The sequence below is a fragment of the Ursus americanus genome, chromosome 4, assembly GCF_024610735.1.
Source record: "Ursus americanus isolate L20-20 chromosome 4, mUrsAme1.1.p, whole genome shotgun sequence".
In the NCBI taxonomy this organism is placed as follows: Eukaryota; Metazoa; Chordata; class Mammalia; order Carnivora; family Ursidae; genus Ursus; species Ursus americanus.
Genome location: NC_142130.1, coordinates 76,663,932 through 76,676,972, shown reverse-complemented (window position 1 = coordinate 76,676,972; position 13,041 = coordinate 76,663,932).

The window sequence follows — 13,041 nt, the reverse complement described above, 5'->3', positions numbered from 1 at the left end:
TAGATTATATAAGTAACAGGAAGTAAAGCTAGAAAAGTCCTTTTCTGGTGGTAATAATGTAATCTAAAGGCAGGTTTAAAACCTGGCATTCATTCTCTGAAGAATTCAGAATCACTTTACATCATTGAAAAAATCACCTCATTTATGAGACTAAATCTCATTAATACTAAAACTGCTTATGTTACTAAAGCCTCCTTGATTAACTTTAACTTTTCATTTTTTATACATATCCATCTTTCTCTCTTGAGTCTCAAGGGTTATCATTATCCAGAAATTTATTTTCTTCTGAGAAGGCACAGGGGTCTAGAATCATTTTTCAGGATGGGTTCCTGGCACAGAGACACGTGGGAGTCATACACATACATCTAGGTCCTTAGTACTTTTAATATAATGAAAATATTTTTATTATTCTTCAACATTTTTTTGAACATGGGATTGATTTTTCTAAGCAGAGATAAGTATCTTATAGACATATAAAACTGATATGACTTCCTTTAGCTTATCATAGTAGCTTCTGGAGAGGCTGCGGAGAAAGAGTGACATTCTATCTCACCTAAGATTAATTAGCATCTGCTTGGGCGTCTAACATCTCTATTTCCTATATCTTTGTTGTAATTTTTATTTTTTATTTTATTATTTTTCACCTATATAATTCCAGTTTCCTCATCTATATGTCTAAAATCAATATTTCAGAGCAATGTTATATATTAAATGAGATAAATAAAATATATAATGGAGTAGCTAGTTCATCTTAGTGTTTATTAAATTCCAGATACATTTTAATATTTATGGATCAGAAATACCCTAACAAGTGTGAAATGGTTTCATTTAGGTTTGAAGAAATTGTGTATGTGTTCAATAAATGTTAGCTATCATTCTTCTTTTGTATATGCTCTCAAAGAGATTTATGTGGTCAAAATAAAGAAGATTCCATAAAAAATATTATAGATAGTACAGAATAAGTGATAAAATACAAAAGAAAATAAAAATATATAAAGCAATAAAGTATTATTATAGAAATCAAAATTGAATAGAAGCAACAAAAAAAGATGAAAATTAACAAAATTAAGCTATGAGAAAACTGTATAAATCAAAATATACAAACGTAAGTAAAAGCTGATTTGAAAATAGGTAGAAGAAAAAGAGAAAAGAGAAAAAGAGTGGTGTCCCTTAAAAAGACATAATTACAAACATAAGAAAACTGATATTGAAAAAAAAAAATGAAAGAAAATGTTTCTGAAAGACCTAAATATTGATAGGGAACATTCAATTCTATTTAAACAAAGATACACATATCAATAACATAATTCTAAAGAAGTATTATTGTTCAGCTACATAAAGGAAGGAAATAAATAACCTTCACAGGTAGGTTACATATAAAGTACAATGCTAGCTTTACGTTTCTCCAAAATTACATTCAATATTAGACCAAACTGAGTATGGTCTATAGATCATAATTTTCTTTATTTTATTTTATGACATCAAAGGACCAAACCCAGAACTTCTAGGGAGAGTAGAGGTCAGTGAAACAAATTGTGCTTATCTACTTCTAAGCAAGAGTCAAACAGTTTCCAATTAGAAACACTGATGGACTAATAGCCCAATTTTGAAGGTATGGAAGAAGCTGGCATATCACAGAAGTAACAACAGGGAAATTTAATCATATTTTAGACATAAGTATTCCAAAAAAGAATCTTGGAGGAAATGAAGTTAACTGAACCAAAAAGGTTTTGGTTTGCAAAGTCAATGGACCAAATTAAATCTACTTGATAAAAGCTAAGATTGACAAGATCAATGCAGTAAAATATCTCTGATTTAGGTTAAATTCTGAAGGCCTTAAAATGCTAGTGGATTTGTTTTTATATAATAATTTTCATCCCAGTTCGTACATTCATCTAATGAAAAATGTTCACAAGATTTAAAAAACTCAGCCAATATTGCTTCCATGAATGCTTCAAACAGACATATCCATAACAATGCAAACAAACCAAGTCCTAGAACCAATCAATTATGGTATCTATACAAATGGAAAATGATTCAAAATAAAGACATCAGAAATGACACCACTTCTAAAACATTTGTTACTGCTCTTACAGAATTTACTTAGTGGCAAAGGACTAGTAATTTAGATTTTTTTTTTTCCTGAGATCTTATAACACTAGGAGATAGAAAAGGTGGCAGACTAGAGCTTATAGGTAAAATCTAGCTTGCCATCTTATTTTTATTTCCCTGAGCTACTCACTCACTCAGTTCACGGTAGTAAAATTTAGATTGTGATAGCTGGAGGCCATACAGGTTTGTGGACAAGCAAAGAGCTTCATTTTGTCTATGCCAAGTTAAGGGTGCATAGTCAAACCCAGAATTCGAGTGGATAGGCTGCTGTTGTTAAACAACTAGTGTCTCTGTAATTAACACATTTTCTTTTTCAGAATGTGGTGCCTCCATATAATCATTTTAGATCAAGTACTTTGCTTTCATGTAAGTACTTTGCTTTCATGGAGATTTCATTTCAATTAACAGCATTTCCAGGGCGCCTGAGTGGCTCAGTTTGTTAAGCAACCAGCTCTTGGTTTTAGCTCAGATCATAATCTTAGGGTCCTGAGATCAAGCCCTGCATGGGGCTCCAAGCTCAGCAGTCTGTTCGAGATTCTCTTTCCCTCTCCCTCCCTATCTGCTCCCACCTCATCCCCGCTGGCGCTCTCTCTCTAAAACAAATAAATAAATCAAACCTTTAAATTAACAGCATTTCCTGATTTCACAAAGTTAAGATTGTCTATTGACCCAACAATTTGACTCAGCATATTTAACAGCAACAGATAACTATTTCTCCTTGATTTTACCATTTATTTTCAGTGTGACTTGAAACTAATAGGAAATTTTTAAAATAAAAAATCAGAAAATATCGACCCAGATTGTTACTAAACAGATCACTTTATGAGATTATACACTGATGATACAGGCATTAATCAAAACACCTTTAAAAGTTTTATTTCAGGGGTGCCTGGGTAGCTCAGTCGGTTAAGCAAAGGACTCTTGATTTCAGCTCAGGTCTCAATTCCAGGATTATGAGTTCAAGCATGTGTTGGGGCCCTAACATAAAAATAAATTATTTCAGGGATGTCTGGGTGGCTCAGTCGTTAAGCATCTGCCTTTCACTCAGGTCATGATCCCGGGGTGCTGGGATCGAGTTCTACATCGGGCTCCTTGCTCAGTCGGGAGCCTGCTTCTCCCTCTGCTTATGTGCTCTCTCTCTCTCTGACAAATAAGTAAATAAAATCTTTAAAAATAAATAAATAAATAATTTCAAAATTATTTTTCCAACTGTTTATTTTTCTACAGTAGAATTTTTAAATTAATTAATCGCATTGTTTCTCAAACATTTTGGTCAAGACGATTTTAAATTATTAATTAGTGAAGACCTAAATATGGATTATATTTATCAATATTTACCGTATTAAAAATTAAGCTGATTTTATAAAATATTTATATATTAGTTTAACAAATAGTAATACAACCTTTATATGTTAATATAAATAACATGTATATATAAATTACAGTATTTTCCAATACAAATATGAGTGACAGAGTGTCATTATTTTACATTTCACTTTGGCTTAACGGAAAACAAGTAGATTATTAAATCTATTCTACTTTAATTTTTTGCAATGTCACAAGGCATGTAGGTCCTCTAGAAAACCTTACACTTTTCTCTTGAGAGAACAAGAGTGAATAATGTCTTAGAATCATTATGCAAACAGTTTTGAACTTGGAAAACCCCTAAGTCCCTAGACTACTTTTGAGACCTCTGATTTATAATATATCATTCTCCTTCTACTATTTTCTTCTTCATCCATTTTTCTTTCCTCACTTTTAAGAAACTTATTGTCAGCTTTCTAGTCTCACACATGCTTGAAGTGATGCAAACACCTTTGAGTTAACACCCTAAACCTTTCCATGCACCTTGCTAGAACTGACTTGAAAATGCGGATTCATCATCCGTGCCTGTGGAGGCCAACGACAGTTTTTTGGATAACCCAGAGAACCTTATGGAGAACACTTTAGGAAGGATGCTGACTTCTGCTTTGTGTGTGTGTGTATTCTCTAAGTTCTAAATAATGACATATTGCCAAGTCAGAAATGCCCATACCAGTTATTATAATAATTTCATGTTCTAAATTGTACTCAAGAGGAAGGCAAGATACAACTGCATGTGTAGATGTTCCATGAACAAACAACAGAATGTTGTAGTGATTATTCCTGAACACTCTCTCTCATTCTCTCTTACCACTAGTTTCTATCTCTCGTAAAAGAGTTATGAGCACCAGATTTCAACAGGCAAGTAAGAAATGTACTATATGGAAAATTGTTTCAGAGCTGCACAGCCTTGAGGCCATACGGAAGGAATCAGGATACACAAATTTAGTCAGTTCTACAAAAATGCTTTTATGAAACCACAAATTTGTTCCCACATGATTGATATATTAGTGAAAACTCTAGACATAATGGGAATTCTGTGTTTGCTTATGTATGCTATAATTTGTGAGAAATACTGGGTGAGCACAGAAAACTGCACCCAGCTGAACCAAACTGTGTAGGAAAAGAAAAATGCGCACAACTCAAACACCCACCAGCTGCTTCAGTTCACCATATGTGTTATCCTATAAGGTTTGCTTGCTATGCTTTTACATTTATGAATATATATATATTTTTTCTCAATATCCCAAACATGCCTAAGTGTCCTGATTGAAAACACCGAGAAGTGGGGAAGTGGTAAGCAACTGGAAATGCAGTTTGTTTTATAACAGCAAAAATGCAAAACAAAAATTCACCTTACCTAAAATACTTTGCTGTACAATTTCCATAAATCTGTATAGAATTGGGTGTGTATGTGCACGTGTGTGTCTGCATGCTGGTGTTAAGCATGCTTGTTCTTCTTATATAAGTGCTCTCAAATGTTTCTTTAACACACATAATAGATGACATTCTTATGCAAGACACACTTTTATGTTTGCTTTCCGCCATTTTAGTGGCTATTGAAGAGAAAAAGTGGGCTGCCAGGGCTGTCAGCATTTCCAGTAAAGTAGCAGTGGCTCCACTCCTTTGCTGCCCACGGATACACAGCTGACTGCTATCATGTGAAATTATGGTTAAAACCAGTGCTCTTATACATAAGATGAGATAAAAGCAAATGTGTTGTGATTTTCATTAGAAAAAGTGAAAAATTTGTACTTTCTGATAGTGTTTACTAATATTTCTAGCTGGTTTCTTGAAAAATAAGGCAAGGAAATCAGTGAGCTGTCAGTAAAGAGAGAGGAGGAGAGTGACCATTCTTTACTTATTCTGTTCGCTGTTGCAGCCGCCCTTTGCCCTCTTGGTTTGAACGTATCTGAGGAATATTGGATTGCCTGACATATAATAAGTATCTCATTGATTTATGCTAATGTTTATCATTACTTATTCTGCAAATGAAAATGCCCTCTGAGCACTCTCAACAAAGAAAGAGGGGGAACAAATGAAGGCGAATTAACAAATTGGGGAAACAAGAGTTAATCAGTACGAAGTATCCTTAACACGTTTCGTTCTTTTAGCATGATTCCGCCCTTACCAAAAAGAACACAGGGTAATACTCCCTCTATAAAGGAAAGACCAGCGTTCATGAATTCAATGCTGTCGAATTTAGCTTTTCATTTCGCCCTTAGGTACTTCATCTCACTTGTTTCTTTCTTCTGATCGTGATTCTTTCTCTCTTCTTCTCCCTGCCCATTGCTGGGTGCACAATAATGAAAAATACATACTTGTCAAATGAAGTACCAGACATTCCAATTGCCCATTCCCTGTCCCTAGCGCGCAAGCCCAATTATTATTATTTAAAAAATTAAAACTCCTGACGTTCACATTTTGTTTTCAGGCAGGGCACACCACAGAATTTTCTGCAAGTAATGAAAGCTACGTTTAGCAAACATGGGTACCCTGGCTTTAGCTTTTCTCCATCACCAAGATCCTTTTGTTGAAACCAATTAGTTCTGATAACACCAAACAGTGAAAATGCATGAAAAATTCCAACCCCATGCTTATTTGAACCTGCTTTATGCCCTTTGCAACATAAATATTAAACTACCCTAGAAGTCATCTTAGTAGTTGTAAGTCATACATAAGTTAAACAGCTACAGGTTAAAATTAATAAATGTCTAGAAGCATACTAAGTGAAATAATGAATAATATCAACCTGAATTTTGAGTAGGTTTCAAAAGAGAATTCAGGAAATGTGGATACTGCTGCTAAAGTAAAACTTCCATTTTGGGCTAAATCTTGCAGTTAACCTGTGTCTCAGGGCAGGCTTTACTTTAATCATGTTTTTCTCTCCATTTAATTTATTTAATCACTAAATTAAGCTGAATTTGGGCTTTTAATTCTTTGTCAATTTAGCTTGAGCTCTTATAGAAAAGAGTGTTTAATGATGGCACATGAACAAATTAAAATGGTTTACAAATCCCAGGCAAAAGAATATGGCACTTTAGTAACTTTTCACATTTGTTTCCAGTTTATCATGGGATCTAGTGAAGGGCAGGTTGGTAAGCAAACCTTTAGATAACTAAGGATTATTCTATATAAGAACTGGCAACTCCAACACTTATGCTACATCACCAGTGTGAGTGAAAATTCTGTGTCATATTTATTAACAAAATAATAATAATTTAAAAAAGACATAAAGGCTCAAGTATCACTTTGGGGCAAAAGCATAACAGTTCTGTTGTCTAATGCAGAGACTACATTTTCTTAATCTTACCTTTTTCAGCAAGGCAGAACATTCTATAACACAATGATGACCATGCTGCCTAAATTACATAATCTCATGTCACTATGTAAGAATAATCAGCATAATTATTTTGGAACCAAAATCAGAAATCAAATAGATACTTTGCAAAGATATGTGAATATCCCCAGGCAATTCATTTTCCTCCTCCTATTAAGAAAAGACATACTTAAAGTTTGACTCAGCAAGTCAACACTGGCAAAGCCTGGTCCCTATATTTCATTCTAATTGTTTTACCTTTACAGTAGATACATTTCTTTCTCCCATTGCCCCTTTGGCAGGTCACTTGTCTCATCAGTCACTTAGACATAACTGTGCTTGTTAAGCAATCATCAGAGTAAAATCGATACTAAGCATTATGCTCCCTGTACTGTAAGAGGGGGAGTGTATAGAGCTAATCAACACAAAACTTGGTGATGTTTTGACCTTAACTCTAAAGGTTTCTCAGGGCAAGGCAAGTTGCTTAAGAGTTGTGTGGTACTAGATTTCCACTCTGTCTTTATTTATGCCTCTCAATGCTCCACTATTTGTCATCCACTCATATTTATTGTGCATTCCCAGGTGCCTGACATTGCAATAAGTGGTTTGAGATTTAGAGTTTTTATTTGCTCCTTGCCCTTAAAAGGCAGTTTAATGGGACCAACAAACACAGGCAAATAGCTTATATTGGTAGGTTCATATGCTTAGAATAACAACTAAGTAAAAAAGAACAAAAGCAAAGAAAACATTTACAAACCAGGGATGAGGACTGGCTGAGACTTTTAGGTAAGTCTGAACCAGCTGTGGACATGATATAGGCAGGCTTTGACATATTTGAAACTGTAGAGTAGACCTGAACACATAAGATATATTTTTGGTAGAACAGACAATTCATTCATGTTTAATCTAGCAGGAAAACAACAACAAAAACTAACTAAATTGCCAACCTCATAAACTTTAAACATTTTTTAAGTTATGTATGATACAGTAAAATCAGATATCTCAGACTGAAGAACGACATCGAACACTGCTATTACCTTATCTCGTTTCAAATATCCATCTGGAAAATTAAAGTACAATTCATTCACTTATAGAATCATTCGATGTGAAGTAGAAAGTTAGAAGGAAGGAGAATACTGGCACTCAATTTTTCTCTAGACAGCTTGATGGGATTCAACTCTTTGGGTGATCTCCCCCACTATCTACTCTAGTTTGCTGTTCCTTGATCTCTGCCACTTCCCACTAATGAAACTCATTCCAGTATCATTCAAAATTATTGTTTTGAATTTTGTGACATAGAATACAATGTATATAAAATATATATATAAGTAAAGATGTACATAAATACATAAAAATATATGTATATATAAATATATATATAGCTTCTGAGAGAATTATATAAAAACTCAATTTGAATGATATTTAAAATCTGTAATCTCAAAGCAAACAGATTACAATTACACCACCAACTAGTTGTATGATCCTGGAAAAATTATCCAACCTTCCTAAACCTCTATTATATCATGTCTGCAATAGTAATTTTCAGAATATCTTTCTCCTATGGTTGTTTTGAGGATTGAAAGTATTAATTCCAATAAATGAAACCAGAAGAGTGTCTGGCACATGGTAAATAAACCATTGTCTTGGTCTGTTCGGGATATTAAACAAACAAAAAAAAAGACCATAAACTGGGTAACTTAAAAACAATAGAAATATATTTCTCCCAGTTTGGGAGGCTGGGAAGTCCAAGATCAATGTGAGGGCAGATTTGGCATTTGGTGGAGGCTCTCTTCCTAGACTTCTATCTTTTCACTAACCTCATGTAGTGGAAGGGGTGAAGTCTCTTTGAAATAAAGGCACTGATCCCATTCATGAGGGCACTATTCTCATGAACCAACCATGTCCAAAAGCCTTACCTCCTTACCCCGCCACACTGGTCATTATGCTTCAACATACAAATTTTTGAGAGAAACAAAAATACTTAGTTCACAGTAACTCTCAATAAATGTTAACAATGTGTGACATTATTGGGTCATTGCTTTTGTGTCATATTATTCTATAGTATACCATGTTATCATTCATTATATGATAAAACTACATGACATATCACTACATTTCAACAAGTATTTTCCATGATAATATCATGATACGCAGTAGGTTTGGAAGAAGCAGTACTATTGCAATGGCAGGTTGTAGGGTTGGAGAAAAAATCTTTGGTTGTCTAAAAACTGGAAAGTATCTTACTCTGTCATTTGACACAATGTGCCCTGACCACGCTTGTTCTATCTGCATGTCTGATGCTTTCCCTAGTGCCCAGGAAATTTACTCATAAACTGCTATGGACCCTTCAACTTCTACACTCCTACCAAGATCATCCAACGCCCACTACTTCTTAAGCCATTCTAGTCCATTATGGGAATTCTTCCTCTCCATTCCAGTAATCCTGAAGTCATGACTCTACATCATGTTTGCTTACTCCTCTCTCTTAGTTCAGGTTGCTGAAACAAAATAATCATAGACCGGATGGCTTATAAACAGAAAAATATTTTTCACAATGTAGGAGGCTGGAAGTCTGAAATTAGAATGCCAGTGTGGTCAGGTTTTGATGAGAGCCCTTTTCTGGGTTGCAGTCAGCTGACTACTTATCCTCATGTGGTGGAAAGAGGTAGCTAGTTCTCTGGCCTCTTCTTACAAGGCCACTGATCCCATTTGGGAGAGTTTCACCTCATAATCTAATTATTCCCTGAAGGTCCCACCTTCAAATACCATGCCATTAGGATTAGGATTTCAACATATGAATTTTGGGGGGAAAACATTCAGTTCATTGCTACCCCAAAACAATTCTCAATACAATGCTGCATTATAGTCATTACATGGTGATATTTACTCCTACCTATAGCTGTATGGATATATCTATTTTATTTTTTCCCTATTATAAATGATTCTCCAATGAACAGAATACACATCTCACCATATGGAGTAGCTGAAATTACCATCGAATGTATCCCTAGGAGTAGTTTAGGTGAAATGTAAATATTCTAATTTTCAATTTTACTAAGCATTGGCAAATTGCTTTCTAGAGTAGTTGTAATATTGCCATTCCTACCTTTAATGTAAATTATGTCAGGCTTTAACAATCTCAGAGTCGTTTCTCAGTAAACTCCAGTTAAAATCAAACAGAAATAATTTTGTGAATAAAGATGAGGTATGCTGGAGTGAGTTACTGCAAAGTTTTAATATCAGGATTACAAATGTAGATTTTTCTGCTAGGTTTCTGACTTATATGATTTGAAATTTTTTTGATATAAATTATATGAGAACATATGGTTTTGTAACATTGGTGTACAATGAAAATGAAAAAGACAGATCCAAGAGTTCATAGATGATATATAGCAACAATTAATAGGAAATTAAAATAATCTGGACAAAGCTGGGTCTGTGCAAATGACCATATGTTGAATATGAAGGTTCAGGCAGACTTGGCGCTGGGGCTGGTGCAAGCCGTTTTGATGTTGAGCGCTAACATTTATCAATATCTACCACATGCCAGCGAGGTCAGTTGATTTTATATGGTGCTTTATTTCCATCTTATTATATCTCTTATCTCTTATATCTTATTTCTTCAGATAAGGAAACTGAAGCTCAGATATGTAGGAATACAAAGAAGAAGAGAAGAAATAAAAAAGTTTTTTTAGAACGGTGTCTATATGGTATCAGATAAATGCTGTTGCCATTGACAAGGATGAAGATTTGGAGGAAAGGTTCAAGTTTGAATATATTGAATTTAGTTGCTGAGAAGATATGTTTTGTTGGTTATCAGAACATCTATTCAATTTCACATTGAATGAGTTCCTCTAAAGGATTTAGATATGCCTATTCAGCTCTGAGCATTCTTATTGGAGCAGAAGTAAAATCATATTTACTTTAAGAAAGATTATACTCAGTTCACTCTTTCTTATCAAAATATTAACCACCATCTAACTAGAAAGCTGAGGGAGGAAAAAATGATGCAACAGCGTATGGACAAAAATCAAAAGAGTATTTAATATTTAAATGTATAATGCTCTCAAAAAATACTAATTAATACATTTTAGGTTCACTAATATTTCATAATTCATATTCCTGACTTTAATGCAAAAAGCTGACTTTCAGAAAACAGATTCTTGCTACATATTATGTCTATAATTGATACTACTCTCTCCACACTGTTAACTTTTTAAAGCCAAAATGTTATTTTCTGGGATCATTAATAATACAACATATCTGATTGCACTGTAAAGTTCAGTTAGCATGAAAAATTCACTAAAAACTGCAAACTGGGGTAATCTGCTCGAGCTTATTTTCCTTTCTATACCTGATATATATAATCTCAAAAGTTCACATATTTATTCAGCCATCCATTTTTATTGCTAGTAATTCTTGGCTCAGAAACTGTCACTTGAACAACATTTCTACTTTAAAAATATATATGCATATATACAAATTTTTTAGTTTTTGTTTGACTCAGATTTTTATGGATAATTACACAATTTCCACTAGGTGTTCTGAAACTGAACACCCTAACATTGGCTAATTCTTAGATGTGTGCTTCATTTTAGCCGTATCATTTAAACTGATGCTTTCTCACTGCACGACAATAAACTTAATATATTCCAAATTCTTCCATTTTTCATTCAACAGATTTGTTGGGCCTATACTTTACAGTAAACATCTTCCTGGGCACAGAAAATACACAAATGAATAAAACTCTTTACTTAATGGGCTAAATGTTTAATAGAATAGATATATAAACCATGAATTATGGTGCAATATCATACTTTTTGAATCAGAAATAAACACAGAGTGGAGGAGAGACTTCAGTTTGTCGATAGAGGAATAGAAGGAAAGGTGTGAAGCAAAGTGCCGTCTGAGACAGTAATGACACAATCTTTGTATCACTCCTTCTCTCTCCAGGGTCCACTGTGCTTCCTCAGATGTACGGTCTCAGACCAGGTCCCAACACATGCTGACATGCAAAATACTTCCTCCTTGTCACCTGTACAGTGTGAAGCATGAGGAATGCGGCTTGAAAGAACTCAGATTAAGGCGGACTGTACCAGGCATTGCACAAGATGTTTCAGTTAGAGGTGGGGGAGCCTTTTGAAAATTGCTTGGAAATCAGGCTGTAGAATGTATTATTATCGGGAAACTAAGATAAGAGAGAATAAACATCAGTGTTAATGTCTTGTAAGCCATGAGACTTGGGACGGGCTCCTTTGAATGTGGCAGTGGGGCGAGGTGTGTTATCCATAGTGGAACTTCACACTCAGAGGCTGAATGAATCTAAGGTCTGCAGGATGTAGGAAAGGAAAAAGTGCCCCTTCAAACTGCAAGAAATTTAATTTACTCCGAAGTCATGAGAGGATACTAAACACATATAAAGATTTTTGTTATATAATCTATATTTTAATTTGATTGTATAAGTAATAAACAAATAGAAAATTAGGACTGAAAAGAAGGGGAACTGAAATCTGTATGAAATTTTAAAAATAAACATATTTGCTGTTTCTTAGTAAATGAATGACTAAATAGCGAATGATTGCTTCATTCGTTTTTTTTTTTATTGTTACTTTAAACTTGTTTAATAAATAAAGGATTATTTTCTTATTTTTCTGCGGGTATTTTTCTGGAAGTAAATGGAAGATGGTGAGAAGTCAAAGTGCTGTTTGTGTGAGGCTTTTCCTTAATATTATAAGACTATGTGGAAGAATGTAAAATACATTTAAAACTTGTCTTTTATTTCTACTATTTTATTTCTATTCAAGGAGAATTCATTTGTGGGTTTTAGATAGAGAATCATGGAAAAGAGATATTCTTGCAGAAAAAAGTGTATAAAACCTTTGCCTATCTGGTAGAAATGGATTTATTGTAAAATAAGATCTCCAGACTGAAAGTCAGGAATCCTGGGTTTGAATCTAGACTCAATTCCTAACTAGTTATATTGCTTACATTCAGTTCTCGTAATGAGAAAAGTAAGAAGTCTAGATCAAATCATTTTTGGTTTTGGTTTTGCTTTACTAAAGCCATAGTTTCACAGTTCACAATTTGAGGGTTATTTGCATTCTGACCGTGTTTCAGAAGAGACTAAAAGGGATTGAGAAACAAAAGAGTAAATCTCTAATAATTGAGTTCAGAAACCATAACAGGTTGCACGGTATAAATTTTGGGCAGTCGGCCTTCCTGGCACCCGTAAAATAACACCATATAGA